This window comes from Solanum pennellii, chromosome 10 (genome assembly GCF_001406875.1).
Source record: "Solanum pennellii chromosome 10, SPENNV200".
Taxonomy (NCBI): Eukaryota; Viridiplantae; Streptophyta; class Magnoliopsida; order Solanales; family Solanaceae; genus Solanum; species Solanum pennellii.
Window position 1 is genome coordinate 37826138 of NC_028646.1, and position 18101 is coordinate 37844238.

An 18101-nucleotide genomic window follows, 5' to 3' on the forward strand; every position below is an offset into this window, starting at 1 on the left:
TAGTTACTTGAAGTATACATAGACTTCATAGTAGGATGTGTTATACTCGTATAAGATTTGTCTACATCATTTCATAATCATTCACAACAACCATCTAATACAAAGATACTCAATCGAATGAAATAGTCATATCTGCATAAAATATAAAGTTGCCAGAATGACACCAATACAATGCCTGAAAATAATTGAGAAAGAAGCGCTAGTGGAACATACTCCACTAGCTCAAGCCTACATCGAAGCAAGAATATAATGGGAAAGATTCCTCGAGGGTCTACCAAGTCCGGATGAATGTTCACGTCCGGATAGCTTCCGCGTCGTCTCGTAAACTCTAGTGTCAACCTGTGCATGCACCTAAAAGTAAAGAGTTGTATGTGATTAGTACACACTTGTTTTAAGTATGAGTATATGTAATCACACACCAAGGACATGCTTGACTACGAAGATCGCCCTCCCAACGATATGAGTTATGGAAAGTCAAGTCAGTGGACTTGCCAAATCGGATTAGAAAAGTCATGCTATGGGAGTAACATGCATTATCATACAAATTATTTGGAACACAACACATAACATATTGCATATATCACATAACATATTGCACATAACATATAACATATTTCATATCATTCGTTCATATGCCATGAGACCTTGGAATCATGGACTTGACATTAAGACTTCCCAAAATGAGGGCTCAACAAATGGTACTTCAATTAGGGAGTCTACTTTAGCAAAATGTAAGTCTTTTTCATTCATTCTTATGTACTTCACTTTCATTCATTCTTACATATACACTTTTATTCATTCATAGGCTAGTGTAAACACAAACGATACCTAGGATGTAGTTTAAGACTTTCATCGTGTTTACTGTGCAATGACCAAGAATGACCTAGTGTCATTACTTGAATCTAGTTCACCTCTTGATTATCCTACCAAACACGTTTGGTATCATCCATTTCATTATCTTTCATACTTTGACGAACTTCAACTTTAACCGACATAGATTATGTGAGCATCATGAAATCTGGTGTTCTCCCCACATCGAAAAGAGGTGGAGTCACTGGTCATGGTGAAACCAAGAACATACCTAGCTCACATAGGTGGAAACCACTGGCTAGTTCCTATGTTGGCAGCATAATTCAGAGACTAGGAGATTTAAAGAGACTCATACCCGTCTGGATGAACAGTCTCATCTCAGGAGAATTACACGAACCTCTGCCTTCCCGAAAGAATCAATCTTAACTCATAGCTAGCCTATCCGTGATCAGTATAAAATTTTATTACATTCATCTCATACATCATAGAAGTTGGCTTTTAGTATGATGGTATCATATCTCATTAGATGATTTCTCATCTAATAATTTCGTATTAAGTGTGAATTTTCCTTACACATACATGTAGAGTGTGATTGAGACTTGTCTCTTAATATTCAACACTCTCTTAGGTGAGTACTTTTGGTGACCTTAAATAGGCGTAGGTACAGTTTGTCTCACTTATACAAGCCTCATATTATGGTGTCACCCTGTTCTTTCTTAACATATTTTCGTTTTATCTCTACGCACCTTTCACTATTTGTTCATCATATAACATACATATGGTTTCTTGGAGTTTACATTGAGGGACATTGATTCTGGCAATAGATATAGCTTGTCTCACTTGTACTAGACTATCCTCATGTAGCCACTCTTTATTTGCTTATTCATCATTTAGCATAAACATACTATCTTAGAAATTTCATTTAGTGACATTGATTTTTAGGCGTAGATGCAATTTGTCTCACTTGCACTAGCCTATAGTCATGTAGTCACTCTTTTCTTTACATATTAACTATGAAATCATTCTAAATAGTTTCTTTGGAGTATGCTTGAGATTTGACTATACATCATTTTACACTCCCATTATGTGAATGTTCATTTAATCATATCCCAATGCACTTGGCTTTTAGTATGTTTCACACCCTTAGTTAACCCTCCTAGGTTTACATCATTTAATCACATACATCTCAGGTTCACTTACTTTTAAACGTACGCTGGACTTATGGATCCATACGTACAAGCCATGAGGCATTATTCATAATTCGTCTAAGTGACTCATACTTACCCAAGATTATGTGGTACAAGACTTATGCATCTTGTAAGTATGCTATGGTCTCGAGTTTGATTCCTATGGCCAGCATTCATTAATTATTTATTCACCTAAGACATATGCATCAATACAGAATTGGGAAAGGGAACTCGATTTCGAATCCCTTGAGTAACACTTAATCTTATATTAACCTTTGATAATTGTTTTTTTTCAGATTTGGGGGACCCTAGGTCGATCCGCATCACCCCCATATATTTTTCTTTCTTTTCCCTCCTATCTTTTTAATCTAAGGCCAAGAGAATGTAAGATCAATCCCCCACAACCTCATTTATTTCTCTTAAATTTCCTCTTAACTCTCTCACCTATCCAAGAGGTTGTGGGTTTAATCCCCACTCACCTCATTTTATTATTCTTTCATTTTCCTCCTAACACTCTCATCTATCCAAGAGGTTGTGGGTTCAATCCCCACTCACCTCACTTCTTTTATTTATTTATTTTTTGCAGCTTTCGTATATTGAAGTCTCGGGTTCAATCCCCAACGACCTCACATGTTTTAATTCATTTTTAAAATTTTAAAAATTCCCAATATTTGGCCGAAACCAAATTTCCAGCAAGCTGGAAATTTAATTACATTTTTGCAGCCTATTTTCTAACCCTATTTCACATCAAACTTTAGAGATTTCGAGTAGTTTTTAGGGTGATTTTTTGGTACATTTTCAAGGTTAATTTCAATCAAGAATTATCACCCAGTTCAGAAACATTATACTCATAAGAACATCACGCTTTTAACATACTCATACACGTAAATACAATATTTTAACATGTAAATTTCAGGTTTCAAACCATGGCTAACTCACGGCACACACATGCACAAACAAGTTAACGTAATTCACATTTTCGAACACCTCTTTAATTTTTCACATAATTTATGAATACACATTCAAACACCTAATCACAACCAGTCCTAAATTCTTCTACCAGAAGTCATACCAACGCATACTTAAAATATTTCAAACGATCGACTAAAAGGGGCATTCAACGGGGTATAATATTAGTTTTGGACTGGAATTAGGCTAAACTTAAGGGTCTCTTGGGAAAGGAACCAAGAGAGAATAAAATCCATACCTTAATGTTGTTCAACACTTGTTTCAATGCTGCCAATTTCCCACGAAACGAAGCCTCACCACCGAAACTTCAAGCACAACCCGTCGAGGAACCCATTTTTGTTTTCGTTATTAGAATGTCGGTACTTATGAGTTTTAGCGTTAAAGTTCTTGATGAACTTTATTTTTTGTTCTATTCTTTTTCTTTTGTTGAAGACTGATTGTGCAAGTGAGGGTGAGAGTAGATAGAGAGACGTGAGAATGAGTGGATTGGGAATATGAGAGTTAGGTGGAGACTTAGTCAAACTAGGACACCTCATTATTTATTAATTTAATTATTATTTTTTTCTTAAAAATCTGAGTTTCCTTTACTTAAATCGGAAAATTAAATATTCATTAATTCAACTAATTCATTTAATTCATTGCTTCCACCCTGGTTCGAACCCAGGTAAAGCTTAAATTCACATAAGGGTCAAATTCGGTCAACCCCTACCCAAATTGCCCCTTAGTCATATTAATTAATTAATTAATTAATATTTAGGGTAATTACAATACTAACCTTGTCCTAGAAAATACCATTTTACCCCTAGACCCTCCAAACTTAAGATTACCCCTTTCAAGTCCGGTTAAGACTTATCCAGGTGAATCTTCATATTCGGGTGCCCTACATGTCTAGACCCAACCTTTACTAGATCAACTAACTCACCAAGTTGATTGGCTTGGATGTTGCATAGGTTCAAAGGTTTGGTTCTACGCGCATCAATTCGTTTGAACCCGGTCTAATCTTATGCATTCTAGATACATTAGGCATTACTTAGCATAGTCATTTTAGGGTTGTTACATTATCCCCCCCTTAGGAACATTCGTCCCCGAATGACACTTCAAATTATCCAGGACAATGCCAGTCATCTATAGAACATATGCATACCTAAACAATTCAATGCTTTTTATTGGTGAATATATGTTTCACATATTAGCAGCTTGGCGCACATCCTTGAAACCTACTAGCAGTTTCACACTAATAGACTAAGGAACTCTTTCCTAACTAGTCTCATCAAAGCATACAACATAAATAAACACATAAGTCACATAAATCAGAAAACAACATGATGACTCCAACATATTAACTTCATACTAGTGCATAAAACCATACAAATGAAAAAATAATTTAGGCTACGCACCCGAGACATCACCAGAGGTGTTTTCCCCTGCACTCCTAGACTTGAATAGGAATAATCGTTGCCTCCTTGGAGCCTCTTCACTAGGACCATTGGGCTGAACTTTCTCCTTCCCTTTTACTCGACCTCTCATATACGGACAATCTTTCATCATGTGACCCGGTTTTCCACAACTTTAACAAGCGTTAGAGCCCATCATACACTCTCCTCCATGCAGTTTGCCACACTTCCTACAAGGTGGCCTCTCCTAAGGTGTATCTACTTCTTTGTTTCTCTTAACTCTGGCTCAGAATCTTTATCATAGTGACCCTTGGATGAACTTGAATCCCCTTGGTGGGAGAGTTCCTTCTTAATCCTAGGCTTATCCCTGATTTTAGTATTACTCTTTTTATAAAAATTTCCTCAGCTTGCCTTGACCTGTTCCCTGCCCTATTGTGCTTCCTCTTCCTACTTTCCTCCACTTGCTGGACATGGACCATAAGCTTGGCAAGGTGCATAGCTGCTCTACACTCCTCCTCCAAATCCTCTGATATCCCTGTAAGGAACCTTCCTATCTCGTCCATGCTGTTCGACACAAGGGAAGTGGCATACCTGGAGAGCTTCACAAATTTCAAGGAATACTCCCTGACAGTCATTGATCCCTACTGAAGGTTGATGAAGTCCTCAACCTTAGCCTCTTCATCTCCCTGGGGAAGAATCTCTCCTTGAAGGGTGTCTTAAACAACTCTCATGTGACTGTACCTCCGCCCAAAGCTCGGCTATCCTACCACATCTTGCACCAGCACTATGCAACATTCTTGAGCTGGTAGGAAGCCAACTCAGCCTTCTCAGTATCTGTGGCCCCCATGGTCACCAAAATCTTCAGCACCTCATCATAAACTCCTGTGGATCCTCTGAAGCCTTGGACCCTGTGAAAATCGAAGGATTCATCCTCGTGAAGTCCCGTAGTCTGTCTGCCATGCTACGTGTTGGTGGGTTCTCCTGCTGAACCTCCTACTTGTTAGCCTGGGTCGTCATAGCCTGGGCCTGCACAGTGATGTCTTTAGCCATCTGTACTAAATAGGTCCGCACCTCCATATCAGTCAACCCAACTAGGTTAACTGGCATGGCCACTCCTACAGCTGGAGCCTGGGGTAGAACTTGGATGCCCCAGCAGCTGCTTCTCCTCTCCCCCGACCTGCATTCCTTATTGTGTTCATTTTCAAAAAAGATAAGAATTGATGTCAAATACGCTCATAACACCAAGAAATCAGTCATTAGAGAAGGCACGATAAGATCAGAAGTAGGGAATTTTCCTACACATCATGCAGTCTCTAATTCGGGATAGTGGTGAACTTCATTACCTTAACTTAGAAACTACTCAATGTGGTTGATGTGAACTTATTATCCTCGGAATTTTACCTAATGCTCTAATACCAACTTTGTTATGACCGGAGTCTAGACCCTAGCCGAATCCAACGCCGTTGACCTCTCAGTGGTCGCAGACAAGCCTACATACGACATCGTTACATCATCTACCTTAATTTTAGTAGTAAATTTGAAACTTTTAGTTACTTGAAGTATACATAGACTTCATAGTAGGATACGTTATACTCATATAAGATTTATCTACATCAGTTCATAATCGTTCACAATAACCATCTAATAGCAAGATACTCAACTGAATAAAATAGTCATATCTGCATAAAATATAAGGTTGCCAGAATGGCACCAATACAAAGTCTGAAAATAATTGAGAAAGAAATTCTAGTGGAACATACTCCACTAGCTCAAGCCTACATTTAAGCTGGAATATAACGGGCAAGCGTCCTCGAAAGCATAAGGGCCTACAAAGACCGGATGAATTCTCTACATCTGGATAGCTTCAACATCGTCTCGTAAACTCTAGCGTCCATCTGTGTCTGCGCCTAAAAGTAAAGAGTTGTATGGGATTAGTACACACTTGTACTAAATATGGGTATATGCAAGCACACACCAAGGACATGCATGGTTAAGAAGAGCTCTCTCTAAATGATATGAGTCATGGAAAGTCAAGTAAGTAGACTTGCTAAATCAGACTAGGAAACTCATGCTATGAGAGTAACATGCATCATCATACATATCATTTTGCACACAGCACCATAACATATTGCATATAGCACATAATATATTGCACATAACATAAAATATATTTAATATTATTCGTTCATATACCATGAGACCTTTGAATATATGGACTTGACATTAAAACTTCTCAAAATGAGTACTCAACGTATGGGACCTCAACTAGGGAGTCTACTTTAGCAAACAGTGAGTCATCTTCATTCATTCTTACATACTTCACTTTTATTCATTCATAGGCTAGTGTAAACACAAGCTATACCTAGGATGTAGTTTAAGACTTTCATCGTGTTTACTGTGCAATGACCAAGAATGACCTAGTGTCATAATTTAATTCTAGTTCACCTCTTGATTATCCTATCCAAACACGTTTGGTATCATCCATTTCATTATCTTTCACACTTTGAGGAACTTCAACTTTAACCGACATAGATGATGTGAGCATCATGAAATCTGGTCTTCTCCCCACATCAAAAAGAGGTGAAGTCACTAGCCAAGGTGAAACCAAGAAGATACCTAGCTGGCTTAGGTGAAAAACACTGGCTAGTTACTATGTTGGCAGCATAATTCAAAGACTAGGAGATTTAGGGAGACCCATACCCGTCTGTACGGTCAGTCTCATACCATGAGAAATACACGAACCTCTGCCTTCCGCAAGAAGGAATCACAATTCATAGCTAGCCTATCTGTGCTCAGTATAAAGTTCCATTTCAGTCATCTCATACATCATAGAAGTTGGCTTCTAGCATGAGGGCATTATAGATCATTATATGATTTCTCATCTCATCATTACATGTAGAGTATGATTGAGACTTGTCTCGTAATATTCAATACTCTCTTAGGTGAGTACTTTTGGTGACCTTATATAGGGTGTAGGTACAACTTGTCTCAGTTGCAGTAGCCTCATATTATGGTTCCATGCTATTCTTTGTTAACATCTTTCCGTTTCACCTTTACGCACCTTCCACTATTTGTTCATCATATAACATACATATGCTTTTTTGGAGTTTACATTGAGGGACATTGATTCTGGCCATAGATATAGATTGTCTCACTTGTACTAGACTATCCTCATGTAGCCACTGTTTCTTTGCTTATACATCGTTTAGTATAAATATGCTCTCTTAGAAATTTCTTTTAGCGACATTGATTTTTAGGCGTATTTGCAGCTTGTCTCACTTGCACTAGCCTATAGTCATGTAGTCACTCTTTTCTTTACATATTAACTATGAATTCATTCTTAACACTTTCCTTTGGAGTATGTTTTAGATTTGACTATACATCATTCTACACTCCCATTACGTGAATGTTCATTTCATCATATGCCAATGCACTTGGCCTTTTAGTATTTTTCACACTCTTAGTTAACCCTCCTAGGTTCATATTATTTTGATCACACACATCTCAGGTTTGCTTACTTTCAAACGTACGCTGGACTTATGGATCCATACGTACAAGCCATGAGGCTTAATTCATAATTCGTCTAAGTGAGTCATACTTACCCAAAATTATGTGGTACAAGACTTATGCATCTTATATGTATGCCAAGGTCTGAAGTTCGATTCCTATGGGCAGTATTCATTTATAATTTATTCACAGAAGACTTATACATGAACACAAAATTGGACAAAGGAACCCGATTTCGAATCTCTTGAGTAACACTTAATCTTATATTAAACTTTGATAATTGTATTTTTCAGATTTGGGGGACCCTAGGTCGATCCCCATCACCCCTATATATTTTTCTTTCTTTTCCCTCCTCTCTTTTTCGTTTAAGGCCAAGAGGATGTGGGATCGATCCCCCACAACCTCATCTTATTTCTCTTAAATATCCTGTTAACTCTCTCACCTATCCAAGAGGTTGTGGGTTCAATCCTCACTCACCTCATTTTACTATTTTTTCATTTTTCTTTTAACTCTCTTATCTATCCAAGAGGTTGTGGGTTCAATCCCCACTCACCTCACTTCTTTTCTATATATTTTTATTTTGCAGCTTTCATATAGTGAGGTGTCGGGTTCAATCCCTAACGACCTCACATGTTTTAATTCATTTTTAAAATTTCAAAAATTCCCAATATTTGGTCGAAACCCAATTTCCACAAGGCTGGAAATTTAATCACATTTTTGTAGCCTATTTTCTCACCCTTTTTCATGTTAAACTTAAGACATTTCAAGTAGTTTTTAGGGAGATCTTTAGGTGCATTTTCAAGATTAATTTCAATCAAGAATTATCACCAAGTTCAACAACATTATGCTCATAAGAACATCACGCTTTTAACATATTCATACACGTAAATTACAATATTTTAACATGTAAATTTCAAGCTTCAAAGCGTGGCTAACTCACAGCACACACATGCACAAGCAAGTTAACGTAATTCATATTTTTGGAACACATCTTTCATTTCTCACCTAATTTCCGAATACACATTCAAACACGTAATCACAACCAACCCTAAAATCATCTACCAGAGGTCATACCAACGCATAATATAAATCTTTCAAAGGATCTAATGACAGTGGCATGCAACTGGGTACAATCTTAATTTTTGACTGGAATTAAATTGAACTTAGGGGTCTCTTCGAAAAGGGACTAATTCAGCAGAAAACCCATACCTTAATGTCGTTCAACACTTGTTTCAATGCTCCCAATTTCCCACGAAACCAAGACTCACCACCGACCCGTCGAGGAACCCCTTTTTGTTTTCGTTTTTAGAATGTCTTATCTTTTGAGTTTTAGCGTTCAAGTTCTTGATGAACTTTATTTTTTGTTCTGTACTTTTTGTTTTGTTGAAGACTGATTATTCAAGTGAGGTTGAGAGTACATAGAGAGACGTGATAATGAGTGGATTAGGATTAGGAGTGTTAGGTGGAGACTTAGTCAAACTAGGACTCCTCATTATTTATTAATTTTATTATTATTTTTTATTAAAAATCAGATTTTTCTTTTACTTAAATAATAAAATTAAATACTATTTAATCTAACTAATTCACTAAATACCAATTAATTCATTTAATTCGTTGCTTCTACCAAGGTTCGAACCCAGGTAAAATTTAAATTCGCATAAGGGTCAAATTCGGTGAACCCCTACCCGAATATTCCCTTAATCATATTAATTAATTAATTAATTAATATTTAGGGTAATTAAAATACTACCCTTAGCCTGGAAAAAACTATTTTACCGCTAGACCCTCCAAACTTAAGATTACCCCTTTCAAGTTCGGTTAAGACTCATCCGGGTGAATCTTCATATTCGGGTGCCCTACATGGCCGGACCCTACCTTGCCTAGCTCAACTAACTCACCAAGTTGGTTGGCTAGGTTGTTTCATAGATTTAGAGGTCTGTTTCTACGCACATCAATCCGTGTGAACCTTCTAATCTTAAGCATTCTAGATACATTAGACATTACTTAGCATAGTCATTTTAGTTTTGTTACATTTTCATTTCATTTAATATACTTACCGTTTTGATTAATTTATGCAAATATAATTAATTTTTTTAATATTATAACTTTATTATATATTTTTTAACGTACATATGCTAACCAAATATTAGCATTATATAATATTCAATGCATTTCACATTTTATCAACATGTATTATTATTTTGTAAATAATATATTTCATTAAAATACAACATGTTGAATATTCAATAGTTAATAATTCATGTATTGTAATCTCTACGTTAATAAATACACTAATGTCTAACATAACTAGTATCCACATAGCTAAGAATCGCAAAGTTTAACCCACTATAACTAAACTTGCATAACTAAACCTGCATAACTAATTCATGCATAATTAAACCTTGTATAACTAATGCCTGCATAACTAAACCCTGCATAGATAATACCTACATAACTAAACCCTTCATAACTAAACCCTGCATAACAATACTTGTATAACTCTTACCAGTAACCAAACAGCCCCTAACTTCAATTGGAGATGCTAACTTGCCAAATTTAAGAATTTAGGAACCCTAAGTATGAAATGACTCCATAGATGAATGTTATGATACATTGGTGTCAAATCCCAAAATTAATTGAAAATTTTGAGACTTTATCTTCAGACCTTAGGCTTCTTCTTCAAACTTTCGGGAAAGAAACACTGGGGAAGAATTTTGATCCATTTTTGAGAATATAAGGGAATGGGTCTAATTGTGAAATTTCGGGGCAAAAATGTTTGTATAAGGCATAGGATAGAAGGTAAAAAGACATATTGTTTGGTTAGAATTACAAGGAAAATACCCAAAAGCCCTTTAAATAAATCTGCCAGACCTTCACCAATGGTTCAGACCTATGATTAGTAGGTCCTACTATAAATCGTCCTGGTCGACAATCGGTAGGGTTCAGGGATTTGTTTCAGACCTTCAAATGACAGAGCCATGTATCATTTTTAGATCTAACTATGGACTATACATGGATGCTGCGGGTTCTAAAAATTTCCCAAAAATTTTACTTCATTTCCCTTATCACCTACAATTGCCATCTACACTACGTAGATGCTTCTACAAATCGTAGGTGGGAGTCATAGGTCACACTTGCAACCTAAAAACTACATTTTTCTTCCCTTCAAATCAAAGATGTCACAAATTATGACAGCTTAATTCAGGGCCAAAAATCATGAAATACAATGTCAAGTGACCTAGTTACTCTCAATCCTACACAATGATCCAAAATGAAAGATTAATGCAAAGTTAAGTAGGAGGTTCATTTCCTCGAAGTTGAAACATAAAGGGTGATGTTCCCGGCGTAACTTCGCGATATTAAATTATACAATTGATGGAACCCATCGGTATCCAAAAATATTTAGTTCTTATTTTAATTTAAAGTCTGTCATTTCTAAATTAGGTTTCATTTATGTTTTCCACTAATCCTCATGGTTTCAATGTCTTTGATAAATATTTGTAGACGTTTGGATCCAAACATATTATTGATATTGAATTTTGGAGTTGAAACGCCTTCACAATAGGACATAAGATTGTCTTTGAGCTCCCTGCCTTGCCTAGTGAGAGTTGGTGATTCTCCAATTGGGCGCCTACATTGCCAAATTGAGAGTATGGTACTGATTTTTATTAAAGATTAAGGGTTCATTCCCAAAAGTTGATTAGGTTCCACGAACACAGAGGGCAAGATATTTGAAAACACAGACCTTTCACTGCTATTGCAGATATTTAGGAGTCAAAAAGGCTTGAACGAGCCCTTGAGTCCATGAATGTTGGTAGTCGAATAGGTTGTAGGTAATAAAGACTTGATATTTTGGCTCATAGGGTGAATTGTCTTCTTCCAATAGGGAGAATATTTTTTGCTTCTCATACTTAACCACCCTCTCACTCAATTCTTTAAGGTTTATCAACTTTGCGTGTGGAAATAGCTTTCAAGGTATTTTTCCTCACCTTTCTTTTATCAAATCTTTAGTTGGCAAGTGGTTGGGCCTTATTAAGTTATAACTAATCATTCTTAGTTATTGAAAATTTTGGATTGTTACATTTCTTTGTGGTTGATAATGTTGGGTGTTGACTAAGGTTATATTTTTTTGTGATTGGGGGCTCGGATTGTGTTAAATTTATGCCTAAAAAGGCTTCCCCAACCCATGTGTCAAAATTTCTCAATAAGCTTTTGATTCTAGATAATACAAGTCTATAAATGCGGCCTCTCAAACGCAAACATGGAGGAATCTGATAAAAGAATTCTGCAGGAATGCTGCCATAAGTCCGCGAATGTGGATCTTTGATTAGTGTGGACACAGGAATGCAACCTTTTTCCGTATAAGCGGAAGAGACAATGGTGGTAGGAAAATAAAAAAACTTTACACAGCTTACCTTGGGCCTTCTTTTATGATTTCTTTGGCTTAAATACATTCTATTACATTGTTTTAAGTGTATGGACTAACGATTTCAGATGATGGATAAAGTGACAAATTTCTTAAGGGTATAACATTGATTACTCATGAGTGTTGATTTGTGTTGGATGTGGTGAAGTATGAACAGTCAACCCCTAATAGATGCATGAGGTTTCCTGGTGATGGATTAGTTGTCGTCATTCTTAAGGGTACAATTTTCATCTTTTTGGGAGGTTGTGGCTTGGATTGTATTAAAAACATAGTTTTACACCTAGAAAGTGTTGAACAAATTCCTCAGTTTTTGAAAGTTGAGCATGTGTGAATGATTTTATGACAACTCTTACAACTCTCTTTGTGACTTTTTAGTCATTAGCACTTTAAATGCTTGATGCCACTTGTATTTTGAAAAGGAAATAAGATTTTGAACTATCATAATTGATTTACGTGTCATGGGTTTTGAGTTGTTCAATGTCACATGTTTTAATTTATGTAACCTAGAACTCCTGGTTAGTCTTGATTGATTTTGGTAGGAGAAATAACCTTAGGAATTCTTTGATGTGCTTGAAGCCCACATGGCCAAACCAATTCCACATTTGCACTAAATGTATCATTATTTTTTTCCTTTTAACATATTCTTTTTATTGGCAACAAATTAACAAGTCTTGCCCTTTTTAAAAAGTTAACTCTCTTTTGAACCCTGCCCTTTTTTAATTTAAGAATTGTGAAAGTGAATATAGACTTCTTACATAACTGTATAAGCAACAAAACTATCATTGTTGATATTGTATACATGTGTATATATAATGTACAAATATGTATAAAAATGTATATACATGCACATACTTATATAGTATTTACATTTTTTTTAAATCCCAATCATCTCATATCTATTTGCAACAGTCTCAAATTTTAGATATAAGTCCCACTTGAAGTTGTGAGTTTTTTAATGTAATATATTTACTAGAAATAAATCATGTTTGATCCAATAGACATTTTATCTACCTTTTAGAATTGTATGTTTAGACCAGTTTTGACTTTTACTCCCTTCAACTAAATGTACCATACTTTTTAATTTAAAAACTAATTACGATTACGAATTAAAAAAGAAAAAGAAAAACTTAGCACTTTGTTAATGGAATTCACATCATGTCTCTCTGTTGTTTTGTAGTTTTTTCATTGGTTTGTGGCAAAGCTTGTAGTTCAATAAAAAAAAATTAAAGAAAATAAAGTGTATATAGAGACTTGAATCCTCCAAAGGTTTTAAAATGGTTGCATATGGGGAATCTAGATTTGAAATATGAAAAAAAATACCGTGAAATGTACATCGAGTTAAAAAGTGATGAAAATTTGAAAAGTTGGCGAATGATGAGTTATTGTGTAGTGTTTAAAAATGGGTATAGTCACGTGTTCCTGAATTATATCCTAACCGTCCCCAAGCATACATTACAAGATTGATAAAGTATTTTGATACTTTCAACAAAATTAACTTGAGTCAATGTTTATTGAAAATATGGGCAAGCCTTAAAACAAAGAGTTGAACAGAAAATTCTTATTGAAATGATGTGAAGAAGCAAACAATCTGGACAATAATTGAACCCTTTTACTGAAAGCTTATCATGAAATACAACATAATAGAGAAATTTATAAACTAAACTCTAAAGCTATAATTGACTCCTAAAAAGATGCATAAAGTATTCCTATATCAAAGTAGTGGAATACTTTGTTATAGCATATCCTTAAGTATAGAAACAAACACCTAGACTTGGTAAAACTAAGTATAACAATGAAATAAGTAAATAATATTATACTACTTTGTAATACTCCCCCTTAGTGCACAATTGTTGTCAAAGATTTCAAGATCAACTCTTTAACTTTCAAAAATCAGGCTTCCCTAAAGCTTTTGTAAAGATATTTGCTACTTGTGCACTGGTATGAACTCCTTTCAACTAAATTTCTTGATTCAATACTTTCTCTCGAATGAAATGGAAATGAACTTATATGTATTTGGTTCGCCCAGGGAAAATTGGATATGAAGCAAGTTTGATGACACTCTTTTTATCACATTGAATTTGCACAATGTAATATACTTTTCCAGTGATATCTCCGATCAAACATTTTAGTCAAATGCATTCTTGGGCAACCATTGTGCTGCTATATATTTTGCTTTAGTGCTGGACAAAGCAACAATAGCCTTCTTCTTGCAAGACCAAGACACAGATCCAAAGTTGAAACAGTACAGTGAAGTTGAACAACGATCACTACAAGAAAACTGTAAATTACATGGAATTTTTTCCTACGAAAAATTTTCGCAACTAATTCGTGCGGATTTTCTTGAAAAAGTTCTATATTCCTCAATATTACAATATATTACCTACAAAATGTATATTCCCAATAAATTTTGCAGGTAAATTGGGCGCCAAACAAGTACTTGTGATATTACCAGGGAAAAAGCAATGGTAAGAACATTATCTCTAGCTAAATCTGCAGGTACATGAACCAAAAATATATTTTAATATTATTTTATTATACCATAAAAAAATCCCCAGGTAATCAATCCTACATATGTTTCTGGAGATATTTTGATGAAATTTATTTGTGGATTTTATTACTTGGAAAATTATTTAGGGATAAGTTGTTGAGAAATTTGTAGGGAATTTATATTTTGGGATTTATCTTGGAATTTTGTTACTTAGGAAATTATTTGGATTTAATTTCTGTGAAATTTGCTAGGGATTTATATTTGGGGATTTAACTAGGTATTTTATTACTTTGAAAATTATCTAGGGATTAATTTGTTACGTAATTTTCTAGAGACTTATATTTGGAAATTTACCTAGAATTTTATTACTTGCAAAATATTTATGAATGTTTGCTACAAATTCAGCTGAAATTTTTTTATTGATAATTTACGTAGGAATCTCGTGACTTGAAAAATTAGTAAGTTATAACAAAGAACATTACAATAAAATTAGAAATAGTAATTTTAGTAGGAAAATGTTAAAATAGAAGATAACAAAAAAAAAATATTAAACTAGCTAGTGAGAACGTATGGATTAAAAAAAGATGCTCAATGAAATTAATTTGTTGTCTCATTATTGAGATTGTTGAATGGTCATCAACAAACAAGAAATCAAAGAGGTGAGAGCTCGTTGTCCCAAGATGATATAGAAGTAATGTGTATCTTCACGACCTAAACAAGGGGAACGAAAGGAAAGAATAGGTTATATATATATATATATGTGTGTGTGTGTGTGTGTGTGTGTATATATATATATATATATATATATATATATGTATGTATGTATGTATGTATGTATGTATGTATGTATATAAAATCAAATAAACAACCTATGCCGCAACAAAAGGAATATATATTAGTTTGACATATTTTCAAACATTGGCTATTGGCCATAATACATAGGACGCTCGAGTAGAACTTTTCTTTTAATTAATTAATTCAACATAATTGTAAGATATCATATATTCAACGATACAAATGAAGTTAAGAGTCGGTAGACTTCACACCAACCCTATCATTGGAAACTATAAAATGTTTAGGGTTTTAGGTATGTTCTGCATATGATACCTTACAACCCTTAAATATTATATATTTATCGATATTAAAAATGATACAATTTGTTTATAGTGAGTTATATATTAAATGATATTTATTTTCCAATTGATAATTAAGTATTCTAAAATATAATAATTAAACGATAAATTTAAATTGTAAATGCCGCACATAACTAATAAGATATACTATCAATTATACCTTCCTTCCACATTAAAGTTATAAATAAAATTTATATTTTTAATTATTTTTTATAAGAAATTTATATGTATAATTTAAATTTTGTCTATGTTTAATATGCATAGATATGAATATTATCTCATGGAAAGTGTAAACATAAAATTTTGATGATATTTTGTGTGGTAATGATTTATTTTAAACATATAAATAATTTATATATTTCATTTTTTTAAGAATTAAATCACACGAACTTTAGTTAATATTTCAGTATATATTATTTTATCATATTAATATGAGATGACTTTATAGTTCTTCTTTTGGTAATTTATTAATGTTAAAATTATATTTTAATACTCCTTAATAATTTAATTAAATTTATGTATAAAATTAATCAAATTAGAAAAAAATACTAAAAATTAGTCTAATGACATTAGTACAAGTTATACCATATCGGTGGTACAGTAACAATTTTCCATATATAATGTTACGACTTTGATTATTATGAGAATGTAGCAATTAGTATAGGTTGGACATTTGGTAGTGGGTGGAGATTAATTTGTGCATTTAATATACGTGGAAGATTGTATTGAATACAGCAATTAGTATAGGTTGGACATTGGGTAGTGGGTGGAGATTAATTTGTGCATTTAATATACGTGGAAGATTGTATTGAATACAGGCAATCAAAAAGAGGTGTATATGTAAAAAATTGTATTAAATACAACTATTCAAGAAGAGGTGTATATGTATAGGTGGTTTAGTAAATTAATTAATAATTAAATAGGCTATAATAATCAATGTTTTCTTACATGAAATTTTTAAAAAAATTATTAGAATATCTTCCTGCGGATTTACTTGCAGAAAAAATGGTAAAAAAATTCCTATTGTGTTTTTTTTTACCAAAAACATTTCAGAGTTCTAAATAATTCTTGTCAGAAAATTGGCAAGTAATTTACATGCGAAATATAAATCCTTAGGTAAATTACTTGGGGATTTTGAAATGCACAAGAAATAATTACCTAGGAACGTTTTACCATCAAATTTTTTTGGTAAGAAATTCCGCAAGAAACATTTTAGTAAACAATTCCTAGGAAAATCACCAACTAATAAACACTTTTCTTGTACTGGATTAGCCATAACACCTGCCCAATCTACATGTGTAAATCTTGCAACATAAAATCATTCCCTTTCTCTTACATAAGACCATAGTCTAATCAATTGAACCCTTGATGTAACCTAGAATTCTTTTTGCTTCCTCTAAATGAGGAGTTCTTGGATCCTACATAGATTGAGGAACAACACTAACATAATAGGCAATTTCCGGCCTTGTGATAGTTAAGTAAATAAAGCGACCAACAAGTTGTTGAAATTATCTATCATCTTTCAATAACTTTTCTTCATCTTTCTTCATGTTAAAATTTATCTCCATTGGAGTTGTCGTTTATTTTCCCTTCCCCCATGTTAAAATGCTTCAACAAAGTCTTAGCATATCTTCTTTGACATATAAAGTACCCTTGGCTGGTTTTATCCACTTCCAATCAAAGAAAACACTAAACCCCAGCTAAGTTCTTCAACTCAAATCGAATTGATAGATCATCCTTCAATTGATATATATCTTCTTCATAACTTCCGATAATTATCATATCATCCAAGTATAATTAAACCAACAAATTGATTTGTGATTCTAATTTTATAAACAAAGTAGAGTCTAAATTAGAAACTTTAAGTCCTCAAAAAATAAAATATTGTGCAATTGTTCCATACCAATCACCCGGAGCTTGCTTAAGGCCATACAAAGCCTTCTTCAATAAATAAACATGATTGGGGAATTGTTTAGGGATGACTCTTAAGGTTTCTCCATTTGAAATTCGTGATGCACCTCTCCATAAACAATTGCATTCTTTACATCAAGTTTCCATAACTTCCAATTTCTAAAAGCAGCAAGTGATAAAACAGATCTCACAATTACCATTTTCACACAAGACTCAAGTGATCCTTGAGCATTAATTTCAGGAAAAAATGACTACTTTTGGTAATCATCAAGTCTG